Source organism: Accipiter gentilis, chromosome 5 (genome assembly GCF_929443795.1).
Source record: "Accipiter gentilis chromosome 5, bAccGen1.1, whole genome shotgun sequence".
In the NCBI taxonomy this organism is placed as follows: Eukaryota; Metazoa; Chordata; class Aves; order Accipitriformes; family Accipitridae; genus Astur; species Astur gentilis.
In genome coordinates this window covers 42,407,339-42,420,357 of record NC_064884.1, presented here as the reverse complement: position 1 = coordinate 42,420,357, position 13,019 = coordinate 42,407,339, and the positions used below count along the sequence as shown (strand labels likewise).

General features: G+C 43.3%; 1 protein-coding gene across 2 annotated transcripts in view; it reads left to right on the top strand.

Moving 5' to 3' along the window:
• ASIC2 (acid sensing ion channel subunit 2) overlaps positions 1-13,019 on the top strand; it is a 520,831-nt gene that overhangs the window by 275,222 nt on the left and 232,590 nt on the right. The window lies entirely within an intron of this gene.

The following is a 13,019-nucleotide window of genomic DNA, read 5'->3' as shown; positions in this document are numbered from 1 at the left end:
GCTGGCCAGGCTGTCCTCGGACGTTGTGCCAGCACTCTGCAGGGTGTCTGCCAGGCCCTTGTGTGAACAGGAGATGGACACATCAGGGAACATGCTGTGCTCAGGGCTGCTCCCAAGATCCCTCCTTATAAGCAATATCAATATACCCTTGGCCTCGAGCAGCTAAGGACCATTGTAAGCTCTACCGTCTACTGTTCAAAGTGGAAGCAATGCTGTTATACATTGAGAAGAAAAATACCACTTAACGAAAGGGTGTTTTCTGCCGGATACTACTTTTCCCTCCAGCTACAAGAAAAATGTCACATGATAAATGGTAATCATGCTGTTTAATACACTGCTGAGAGATGCTGGGATCCTGCAGGGTTGAGGAAAGAATAGGGCCTTTGTAGAGCAGCTTGTGCTTCTTTTAGGCATGTACTGAAAGTGGGTTTTAGACCAACTTCCAGGAGTAATTTCTTTCAGGGGTTGTCCAGATGGAGCTTCCAGTTGAAAGCTGGTAAGAATGAGGAGGTCTGGATCTAATGTCCTGCTCTGCCATGGGTTTTCACTGCATCTTTAAATGCACTTATGGCTTTTTCTTCCAATAGCCTCTCAGTTTCATTAGTCTGATATTCGATAGTTCTCAAACCCATACTCAAGTTACCAACACTGCAATTCCCCCAGCTCTGTCATTGCCTCAACCAGCTGCATCTTTTACATGAAGTATGAGGAATAAGCTGACCTCTTGGTCATGATGATTCTTCATTCATTTCCCAGCCTTGCCTCAGATAATAGTGTTTTGGGAAACTGTTTGGGAAATCTGGGCTGAAGCTGGAAAATGGTGTTAAAAAAGGGTCAGATCGGTTGCCTTCTCTTGGCATGTTTTCTGTTTCTCGTATTCGCAGGCTGGTAGGCATTTCAGGTCACACAGACAATTTAGGATGAGATAAGTAGCATCTTGGCCTTCATTCGAATGCATTGACTAGTTCCCCATCTCCCATAAAGAGATACAATTACAAAGGATTTTCTCATCACGCCCATTCTTTACATACTAGAAATTATTTAACTGTATGCTTTATAAAAAGGCCCCTCTGACCCCATCCACAGGTACTGTCAAACTCACTGTGGCCCAACACAAGCCTAATGCATCCCTTGCCTTTGAAGCTTTGTCCTTGGAGCTTCATGGCTTTGGAGCTTCATCCATCCTTGGATGGGGTTTGCAGGTGGCAGGTTCTGACCAAGTCAAATGGACTGGCCACTTGTTCCCAGGGAATTTGTCTCAAGGAATTTGTTTCCAGGGAATTTGTCTCAGTGCCTGACCCCCAAACAACAGATCCCCTGGAGGGGTCGGGGAGACAGGAATTAAACTTGCTGCTGTTCAGATATTCCTGGAAATACTTAGTTCCTGCACTTAGAGTCTCTCCCTCTTCTCCAGCCTAGGATATGTTCTCTGATGGGCTGGCACTTTGCAGGGCTCTGAATTTCACATGTGATTATCACCTTCAAAGCCAGCATTGCTGCTTGAATCAGAAAGTTCCCTTCAGCAGCCACTTCCCCTGGACTGAATACAAAATGCAGCTTAACAGTGCTTGGTATCCACATGAAAAGTGTTTAGAAATATTGACTTTCTCAGGACCTGGTAATAGAAGAATTTGCCCATGCTGTGAACATGGGTCTCTTGATGTAAAATAGGAGGAAATAATCTTACCTTTATTAAATTGCCCCATATCTGGGAGCAAAACAACTCTCTCCTGGTCCCTCCAAAAGTGTCTGCAATTGAAGATATCATCCCATAAATATCCACAGGAGTGATACATGCTTCAGAACTCTCTTGAATGATGGCTGTGTATCAGTGATGTTTTCCACTGTGCAGGGAAGGTAATTGTTTGGATGAGAGCTTTGATTTTTCCATGGTACTGAAACATATAGGAACCTTGGATAGAGAGGAACACAACTGATAAAGCAGCAGAGATGGCACCTCTTTTACATCAGGGCCTGAAGAGAGACACCTCCAAAACAGCAGAGCCAGAAATGATGCTAATTGCTGTGTGCTTGGAGGAGAGAGGTGCTGCTGCAGGGAGGAAGGCTGGAGGAGGGAGTCAGAGACCTCAGGCTTGAGAGATTACTTTCAGTCATGTTTTCTCAGACATAAAATCAGGTTATGAACAGGGATGGGGCATCTTTTGGAGCCATAGTTTTCAAAACTATTGCAAACCTGCTGCAGAGCACCAGAGGGAGAGAATTACTCTTGTCCTGGCTCAAACTTGAAAATATGAATCAAGCCTTGAAAGACTAGTGAGATTTTTAGTTTTAATGATATTTTAGGGTTTCGTTTGTCTTTTGCTCCTAGCTTTATGGGACCTGATGGCTCATTTAGGCTATATTTAAGAGCTTTCCTCTGAAGCTGCAAGATTTAGACTTGTAATGTTTGTTTAATGCTACCTGAGAATTTCACAGGGCTGAAGAAGTGAAGCTTTACTATTGCTGCATTCCTTATAAAATAGTGAGAACCTGCAAAGCTGGATACCTGTGAGGAGTTTTCTGCTGTAGATACATGCCATTATTTCTTGTCTTCTTATCAACACAGTCCTTTCTGCTGTTTCCCTTAACATGTTAAAGGGACAAGCAGTCTGATACCTTTCCTGAGGCCTCTGTATCTCTGTGCTCTTGTCTGGGGTGAATACACAGAGCCAAAGAATCAGATACAGAAGTGTTCAGAATCTCAGACTGATGTTCTGCTGCCGTGCCACTGGCTTTGAATCCAGCCTGGAAGATGGAGGATAAAGCCAAGAAACTAAGGAGATTTAGCCTGATTCAGGAGAACATGGTATTTTATGCCTGCAGCATTGGTAGGAGAGACCAGGCTGGATCATTAGCAAGCCCCAGATTGTTTGATTACCCTAACCAGACTGTGCAAAGGAAACAAACTAGGAGGAAATTAGCCCACAGGGGCACTAAGATTCTTCTAGTAATGTTCCTGGTTTTATTATTTGTGTGTTGTGCTTAGTGGAAGGTTTAAAAGCAGTCAAGTGGGAAACATTGGTTTCAGCAGCAGGACTGGATCCAGCAGCATTGAATACACGTGCCCATAGTATAAAATTTGCTAATACTGAACTAGAGCTAATAGGGAATAGGGGGAGATGGAAGGAAAAGCTAATCGGTTCCTTCCCCACTCCCTCAGAGTGCTATGAATGTCTCTCCCAAGGAGGCACTACACACTGTGACAGCTCTGTGATCACGTGAATACTGTGCTTCTGCTGGTATTTGAACACCTCCTTTGGGAAACTTCTCCCCTACGCTTTCCCCACAGCAGCCTCCTGGTATGCATTTTGCCTCTACTCAGCCTGGATTCCTGGCTATTCCCTCCTGCTCTCTGCTCACCCCACTGCTTACTTCCTGATCTGGCTCCTCAGTTGCAGTGTTGGTGGGTGTTTCCTACACCAGGCTGCAGTTTCCTGCTGTGCCAGACCAGCCTCGGTCATCCTCTGAAGGCAATTCCTCCGCAACACAAGTTTGCTATGTTCTGGGCTCCATCCCTGCTCTGTCTTCTGGCTCTGTGATTTGTTTCCCAAGGCAGCTTCTTGCAGGGACCTCTAAGATAAGGTCCAGATTGACATCCTTGAGGAGAAAGAAACTTTCAGGTTACCATGCCCCATTTTAAGCAGTGGTTATGTTTCAGTTTTGCTCTTGTGCCTAAGTTGGCATTGCCACTAAATCGTTCACTGGGGCAAGATATCAAACTTTGATATATTGGGACTTTGTTCTGGCTTTTAGAAGAAGCTGACACAGAGGAAAAGCATATAACAAATGACCCTTTTTCTTCATAGAGTTTATGAGCCTTTTCTAGCTATATGATGGTCCAGAACCAGCATAACTCCAATCTAGCACTTGCCCAGATGTTTTCTGAGTGGGTAGAGCCAGTGTAACTACTTTCTGTTGATGGTTATCACATATGAGGAATAAAACACAAGCAAACAAAAATAAGGTTTTCCATCAGGAAGGATCACTGGAAACTGTGACCGATTCTGTCGTGCTGTCTGAAACAATAAGCCTTGGATCTTCCCAAACAAGAAGAACAAACAAGAGACTGACAAAATTCATTTTGATTTGGACAGCACCATCATATAGGGTCAGTTTAGTGTTAACATAAGAACAACAGAGGATTCTATTTTGCTGATCTACAATGAGCACTATTATCCTTTTGTAAAGGAACTGAATTTAATCACATCTGGCAGACCTGCTGGGCATAATGTGTCCCAATATCCCATTACATTTTCAATTTACATGTATTACCTTTCCCTGGGAAAGTTCCCTGCACTTCTGCCCATTGAATTAAATGGCTATTATGAAAACAGAGCAGGACATTTTAGTGATCTGGATGTTTGATTTTACCCTGGGAGGCAATTAGTGCTAATAAGTCCTGTACCCAATGCCTGCCTCTGATTTGTCTCAAAAGTAGAGCATATAAAAGGCCGCAAGTGGAGAAGTGGAACAAAAGTTTCATAGGCCAATTCCCTTTCCACCAAAACCACCAATAATGAGGAAGACCTGTGTCTATGTAGAGAAGATCAGAGGCAAATTCTGTGTCTTTTAGACTGTATAACTTGTCTACACTTACTTCCAAGTGAAGAAGTAGCATTCAAAATCAATGCTAGTTTAGTCTGTGTCTTGCAACACAAACAAATGCCATCCAAAACATACTTGGGAGCTAATGATGTTAGTGAGGTAAATAATTAAAGCAGAAGGGAAAAGGCAGGCATTTAAGGGCTCAACAAAAGTAAAGGAAACACATTATAGACCAGATTTGAAAGGAGATGGAGACTTGATCCCTGTAATCTATATTGATCAAGGCATTTCCAATATGCTCATCACTAGCAAAGAAAGGAAACGAGGAGAGTGTCATTAATCACACTATGGCTCTGCCTAAGGACTCAGTCAATCACGTTCTTGTACTACCTAGGCACAATATTCAAATGCAGAAAGACACACTACTTGCTAAACAATTTACAGCCCAAGGATGTGTTTTACAGGCCAGACCACAAGCCCTTTGATTTTAGGCATTAGGATTTAACAGATGAGGCCTTCCGAGCCTGAAGCTTGGCAAAAAACTACGATAAGCCAACATGAAAAGAGCATGCACGGGAAGCTGCAATGGAGGTTCTTGCCATGAGAATAGAGGGATAAAGTAGGAGGCTAGTGGTGAGCAGAGCGAGGGAGGCAAAATGTAGGACCTGGAGCTGGACCAAGTTCATGGTGCTTAAAAAGACAGTCTCACGTACAGCATGCGCTGTGCTGAAGCTGCTTACTCAGAAATGGCTACCAAGCTCCTGAGAAGCTGACATGCGGCAGAGGGATCTGAAATTAGAGGATCCATCTCTGCCACCTAAAAGCCAGCCAGGTTTTACTTCCATGAGAAACTACAACATTATGAGGCATATGATCTCAGTGAGCTGCTCACAGGAATGGTTCTGCTTAGAAACAGTACTGTCCGTTGCACTATGTTTAACAGATGAAAATATTCCCACATTTTTAATTACTAAGGACATCTGTTCCAGTGGCTTATTCATCACCTGCAGTTTTTATAGGCTTTGTAGCTTCGAAGTGCAATAGCATGCCAGGGACATAAGCAATAAAGACCTTATTTTCATGCAAATATAGCTAGCAAGAAGAAAACAATCAGGAGGAAGAAAAATAGAAGGAATAGGTGAATATTTATCAGTGCAATATTGCCCAAAGCTCTCTGCAGGATCTTGATTGGTATTTAGTGTTAGGGAAAGTAAGATATGAAAGATAGAAAGTGGATATGTCTGTAGTTTTATACGCAGTTACACAAATGCAGGAACTGAAGCACAGAGCTGTGGAATGCTGTGTCCAGAGAAGCTCATTTACCGTTTCAGATCAGGTCTGCTAATAGGGCAAAATACCAGTAGAGGAGGTGCATATGCAGTAAGAGTAAGGGCATTTTCTGAAGACTGTTTCTGAATATGTTTATTGTTTTTTTGCAAAGACTCCTTTAGGAAGCATGCCTTGAGATCAATTTTTAATGTGCTCTAAAATCCCCAAGATTTTGCTTTGGAAGTATTGTGAATGAAATTAGCATTACACTTAACAGAAGGAAGTTCAAAGGTGATAGAAGCAGTTGAGATGGCAATACAGTTGGGCTTCTCCACCTTTCACGGAACAGTAGCACTGAATGCAGTCCAAGTAAAATGGGCATATACGGATACTAGGGGGAGTAGAGCCACCTCTTCTTGCCTACAATCTCTCCCTACTCTCCTCATCTCAGGAAAGGTTCTTGTCCCCTGTGAAATCTTTTCAGTGTCTTGCAAATCACTGCAGAAAGCAATTTATAGATTCAGCTATTCTGATGTTGCAGATAAATATTAAAGGCAGCACAGATAGAATTTCCGTGCAACTTAATGCAAGTCATCTCCCCCCTTCCCTTTCTGAAGTGTGTGAGTGAATTCTCCTGGAATCGAGAGAAAGCAAAGGAATGGTAACAAATCAAGAGCCTTGGAGAGAGCCTGCAGCTTCCTCCAGTCACTGCTGCAGTTACTGGCCTAAGGTGAGTGAGATGTGTGCCTGTTCTTCTCAATTCTGGTTTTCCACACACCAGTGCACTTCCATCCTGGGCAGCAGTAACTGGGCTGCTCTTGGCCAAGACTCAGGCAGTGCTGTCTTCCCATGGCCTGGCTCACCGGGGCTTGCTAGAAGTAGGCATACATAGGGAACCACCCAAATCCAGTGTCTTCTGATGAAGATGCCAGAAAAACTGGAGGGAGGAGGCCTTCAGGCAAGACCGCAGATGGCCAGAGTAGGATTCACGCCTTTTGACCTCAGATATCTACAAACCAAGTATCTGCACTCCAGTTTTGTATAAGCACTGACCTTAGGACATGAAGAATTTCACCATAAATGCAACTTAATTTTATTACAGAAATATATATTTCCATACACTCACACCCCCCACAAACTTGTCTTGCCCCAAGGTAGTTTCTGACACATACTCACAACTGCACTGCCATGCATTCACAAGTATTGCCAGGTTGTTTGTTAATCTTGACATTTTGCTCCCCGTATTTCTACAAAATCTGCTCATGTATGCTTAGAATTTATTTATTTATTGCCTTCTGCTCTGTGTATCAGCAAAGTGATTTCTTTGAAGGCTGTATAGATTTTCTCTCGTGCTCTGGTTTTTGTCTGTACTGAGCTTGAAGGCTTTGGGATGGAGGGAGAGTGCAACATTTTCTTAGATTTTTAAAAAGAAATTGCTGGAGATACCTATGTATTAATAAATTTGTACTGAAATAAAGACAGACATCCCCCTAGGTTTTCAGCTCTAGTTGAATAAAATCATCTATGAAGGCAGCATAAGAAAGGCGAGTGGGAGAGTGGGTATAGAGAGACGATGGAGTGTCCTGTTCTCTTCTAGCCTTTTTTTTTTTTGCTGCAGACTTTCAGCAAAACTGGTCTCTAGGTTTATTCAGCCATTGCCTTCTAAAGAAGGTTATCATGTCTTAAATCCTTTCTTCAAGCAGACTTTCCTGCAAGCTTCTTTTGGTGCTAGAACTGTATTCTGCAGCAGGATAATTTCAGGCAGAGATGTCTGTTTGTTTGTCCAAAGCTCAGAGCAGAGACAGCTGGCTTGAAACCAACAGTTTGTGTCTGTGGTTGCTTTGTCATTCCAAACACATTTGAGAGCTGGGTACATAAATGCAAAGCCCAATCTAATCTGTGCTAGACTAAGGAAGAAACAATTGACTCTGTTGTAACTGAGGATGGTCTCCTACATAATCAGGGAGGCGATGCTTGTCACGGATAATGAGGGCCTGCACTGAAGTAAATGGGTGTTTTGCCTTCGTTTTGCACGTCTGGGCTGTCTGGGATGCTTTTCTTCCCGGTCTCTGCACATGTATGTGCTAGCTCCTCCTCTCTTGCATCAAGCATAAGTTACTTGTCTTGGTTTTATAGGCCTGTGAGACCTACTGGGAGATCTTCACCATCCTCTCTCATTCTCTTTAGACAACTTTAGTGTCCTCTGGAGATCTGTCCACAATGGCCCATCACCCATCCATTAGGTTTTCAGCCAAAGGTTTTTGTGCTGCCTCCAAAGCTGCTCCTTACACGTGATAGGAACTCTGTGCAAAGTCAGAGCCCTCAGAGCCTTCCCAAACCCCTCCTTTCCTGAAATCCTTTTCCTGGCATCTGTGAAATAATTTGACAGCAGTTACTAATCAGCAGAGAGCAATCACTGCCGTGCTGAACGGCTCTGCCGCATTGCTCTCTAGCTGTTCTCCCCTCACTGTAGCCAGCTGTTGGCCTTGGTGCAAAGCCTTTCCATCTTTTCATCATCCTTCTGTGTTTTGTACCTCACTTGGCACAATGGGGTTGTAGACTCACAGACCTTGATCATATAAATAACTAGTAACTTCAATCTACAGCTACAAGCTATGAGCTGTTTTCCCTGTCTCTCTGGAAGCTCAGAGTCCCACTGGTCTGGGCCTCATTCTTTTTGAGCATAGACTGTCTGCAGTGTGCTGGTCCAACACCAGCTCGGGTATTGATCACAAGTCTCTTCTCTATTGAATTTCTCTCCAGGCAAACGAATGAATTAGATTCTCTATCAAAATAGCAGAGCCCAGCAGCAAATAGAGTATATCTGGGCAAAGATCTTTCTCTGTTGTTTGTAGCAAGCAAACAAAACTGTGAATCTTTTGTTCTTATTTAAAAAACAAAAGTGCTGGACTGCTTTTGGAAAGAGTGGCCTATATTTTCATCTTGCATTTGTATTCTTTTCATCGAGGCTGCTGAAACTTGTGTTCGTTAGTCACAGCAGTGACACAGGTTTTATGAAGGAAAGCTCCTCTCATGAAGTGGTTGTTTTACCATGCCTAAGGCTTGAGGTCATGTTCAAACCCAAGGTTCCCAGTTGCATAGTGTTTTCACACTGTCGGCTCACTCTCAGACTGGAGTCTGGAAGTTTCTCAAGTTGGGAAACTGAGGCACTGGGGGTGGAGGGAGATGCCTTCCTCCAGCATAGGTATAGACACTCCAACTCATCCTACATTGCACATGTGGAAGGTTTTTTTGCACAGTGGACAAAGGAGTCTGGGCCATTTTTGCTCCAGAGCAGTGAAGTAGGAAATGACCGAGTGATATGGCATATTCAGGGGACATGTGCATGTGCTGTGCAGCTCAGTCCTGACACAACACGTACTTTCAAGATGATCTTGGGCAGAAGGCAGCAAATATGAATGAAGGAAAAACAGTTGGTGTAACCATATAACAAATCCTTCTCTTTGCACACATGAGTATCAGAGAAGGGACAGGTTAACATACCAGCACACATAAGATGCTCCCCACAAACACAGCAGCTAGCTGCCAGTGTGTGATTAGTGACACAGGCAGGATACTTTGGAGCAATTTTTTTCAGCTCCAACACTTCCTGCAGCGAAAGGAAAGGTAACCTTGAACCACAATGCTTTCTTCTCACTGACTATCTAGAAAGTGAACTGAAATGGCCACAGCAGCCACAGCCTCCCAGTTCTACTGATTGATGCAATTCTAAAGTCTATGCTGATCTGGAAGAGAAATTTCAATCCAAATACTGGTGTAATGAAGGGCAGGAGATCCTGGGATCCCTCACCAAGCTCATACTGTAAAGCTCACAGTCTGTGACTCCCTTATACAGGCCCACGGCTTGTCTTTCATCACAGTGAAGTTCATTTTTTCTCCACTAGTGAAGACCTTTCAAGAGAAAGCAGAATTTTCTGTGCAGCTGTTTCCTGATGAAAATATTCCCACTAAACTCTGGGATGAAAAAGATTTCCTTTCTCACCCAGGCATAAGAGTAGGTTTCAAACAACTAAAACTGAAGCTCTGCAGTTTGATCTGTTACTGCACTTCTTCCATTGTCAGTTGTCAAAAAATGCTTTGCTGTCCACTGAAATGTCAAAACCCCCGTATTCTTAAATAGCAAAATCACATAAAATGACATTTGAAAAACATGGGCTTTGCTTGTACCCCTGTGAATTTTCATCGACTATTCAAGTTCCTTCTCAGTGTGGATTAAGCTGCCAAACTTCCTCAAGGGAAACAGGCTTCTTCCCACTGCCTTTTTGGCTTTTATAAGCAAACTGGTAAGGACTTTAATTTTCCCAAAAGGAAAGATGCAACAACATGCCAAGCCAGTAAAGCATCTTCTTCTGTTCCAGGCAGGGTGGAAGCAAATTCCTCTGGGCTATTTACTACTTAGGGTTGTGGGTAATAAAAGCCTTTTGCAGCTAAAACAAAGCAGTAACTTTACAGAACACGAGAGTGACTTACAGGCTTTGCAGGGGTGAGCATAGCTGCCCCTGGCAGATCTGCACAAACCTCCTGTATTCCCTTTAGCAAGTTATAAACTAGGAAAAAAGCAACCAAAAAAAGTAGGAAGTGGTTACGGTAGGAGCAGTGGGACAGCCAGTCCTTGAGCTGCAGGCGAGGGGCCTGTCCTGCTAGGAGTGAATGACTGCCTCACTGAGTCGCTGAGCTCAGCAGCCTGCTCAGGGTGAAGTATCACCCACCAAGAGTGTTTCAGGACAAGTGAGAAAAATCCCCCAACTCCACAAAGCTAAGCTTGGCAGACCTCTGAAAGAGAAGTGGTCTATAAGTGATTAGGATAAATCCTAATACAACTGTATTTCTGTCTCCTGACAGCTAATTATTGCAGAGCTTTGTAGCCAAGGCTTCACTGTGATCGTGACGTTGTTTAATGAATCTCCGTTTGTTTTCTTGTCGTTAATATTTAAAGTATCTTCTATTCTCTGTATGGCTTTTTGCCATCCTAAAGGGTCTGTGCTTTCAGAGATCAGGCTGAATTCTCCCTTCTTTGAGGGAAGAAATAATTGCCTGTGTGGCAGACCTGTGCAGAAGAATGGGCTGATTGAAAGGGAAAAAAGGAAACAAAAGATATTGTTTAGGAAGACCTCATTGTGTTAAGCAAAATGCCTGCACCACTGAAGGCTCCAGGCAAAATGGGCAAGTGGACTTGTGTCAGGTTGTGGCTGTGCGTCTTGTTCCTACTGCCATGGTAAATTGAGCAGAAACTTGGAAGCCTTGGAAATACTGTCATGGTAGGTGTTTTTCCCCCATCCTTTCAGCTGCCTATTCAGGATTTGTGCATACATGTACATGAGGGGCAGAGAGGAAACTGCAGTTTGTAAGAGGGCTTGGGAAATGTCCCACCTGCCCCTTGCCCACCCCACAGATAGGAGAGACTCTTGTTCTCCAGACAATACTGCTTGACATATTCCTTTGGAAAGGCCGTGTCTCCGTAGCAATGCTCTTTGGAAAAGGCAAACATGCTTTGTAAAAACGATGTCTCCCAGGCAATGCTCTTTGGAGGGAAGAAGCCCATGCCTTACTTGGAACAAAGAAGTTCAGCGTGAGAAAGGGATGGCAACTCTCACCCTGGGCACCAGGAAAACATTATTGTGACACTGATTCCCCTGAGTCCTCCCTATCCACTGCTCAGTCCTGCATCTCCTGTGGCTTGTGGAAAACATTGAGGAAGAAAATTCTGACCAGAAGATAGTAAAAGAACCTCATACACATATGAAACACATATATGCATGTGTGACATGCAGACATGCACACAGTAAGATGAGGACTTAGAGGAAGCAGAGTACAATTCACAGGGCATGTGATTTCCCCAGAGATGCTGTTGCACTAGTCTCCCTGCTGACATTCACATCTCTTCTTCTACCAAACAGGTAAATGCCACTTCACATAGAAGCATACATTCCTAGGGAAAAGGTTTACAATTGCTGATGCTCCCCAAGGCCATATTTTATGAGAGACTTGTACTCACTCACCCAGACCCCTGTGCTGTAGGCACCTACCTGTGAGATGAAGCTGCTCCACTTCTTTGTGGATGTGGACTGTGGAATCATACCACATGGGTGATCCCCACAATATGGGTGATCCCCACAATATGGGTGATCAAGGTGGCACAGGCATGGGCCAGACTTGTGTAGATGGTTTGTGTGGGCTTATAGCTTCTACCAGACTGGTTGAGAGCATGTGTTTAGCTTTGATTCTTTTCCTTCTTCAGTAGCACTGAAATTTCTGGAAAACTTCTTTCTGCAGAGACACAGATATTGTGAAATGAGGGATTTGGTCCTTCTGGTTAGGCAGGTCTCTTGAAAGGAAGCATGCAACACTGTTTTTCTCAGTGGACGACCTCTGAATAATTGCTGTCCTTTCTTATTTGTGCTTTGCTTTACCCTAAGACAAAATTCAGGTGGAATTTGTGCTGTGTGGGAATGTGGGAATGGTCTTTTCATCTTGAAAGAATCTTTAAATAATTTTCTTGTTTTGAACTGGAAGAAAGAATCAAAAATCTCAATTTTTTTATCACTAACTGAGGAAGGAAAATTTGAACCAGTCAAAACATTGGGTCTTCAAGCTGTTTATTTCCATTTGACCTTTAAAAAACATTTGTAGTGTAAACTAAGTTACATTTCTAAGCTAGAAGTTATTCCAAACAAAAAATATTGGTTTTGTTGAAAATGACAAAATGGGCTTTCAACAGTTTTTCAACATTTTTTTCCTCCAGTGGGAGATTCATCAAACTGATTCTTTCTCACAGATATTTTTGGCTTCAACAAAATGGCATTGTGTGGGGAAAAGACATTTTGCTAGCAAGAAAGCTAGACCAGGACTTTTAGGGCAACCACATGTGGCTGATTTGTTGGACAGAATAATAGAAAGGGCAGGTGACCAAAGAGTACAGGAGTGCAGCCTCTGCTATGAATCCTCCAACAGTGGTAGGAAGCACTGTGTTAATGCCATTTAAATTGTTACCTCTTATCAATAGGTCACTAAATTCTCCAAACTGTATGGTGCTCCCCATCCATCTGCCTACCTTGATGCGGAGACCTGAGGGCACTGATGTGCATGTGAGTGCCATCTGCGCACTAGAGCACATTTTCTTCTCGCTCTCCCAGGCTCCATCTGTTGACACTAATGCATTACTGACACATTTTCTCTTAAATTTC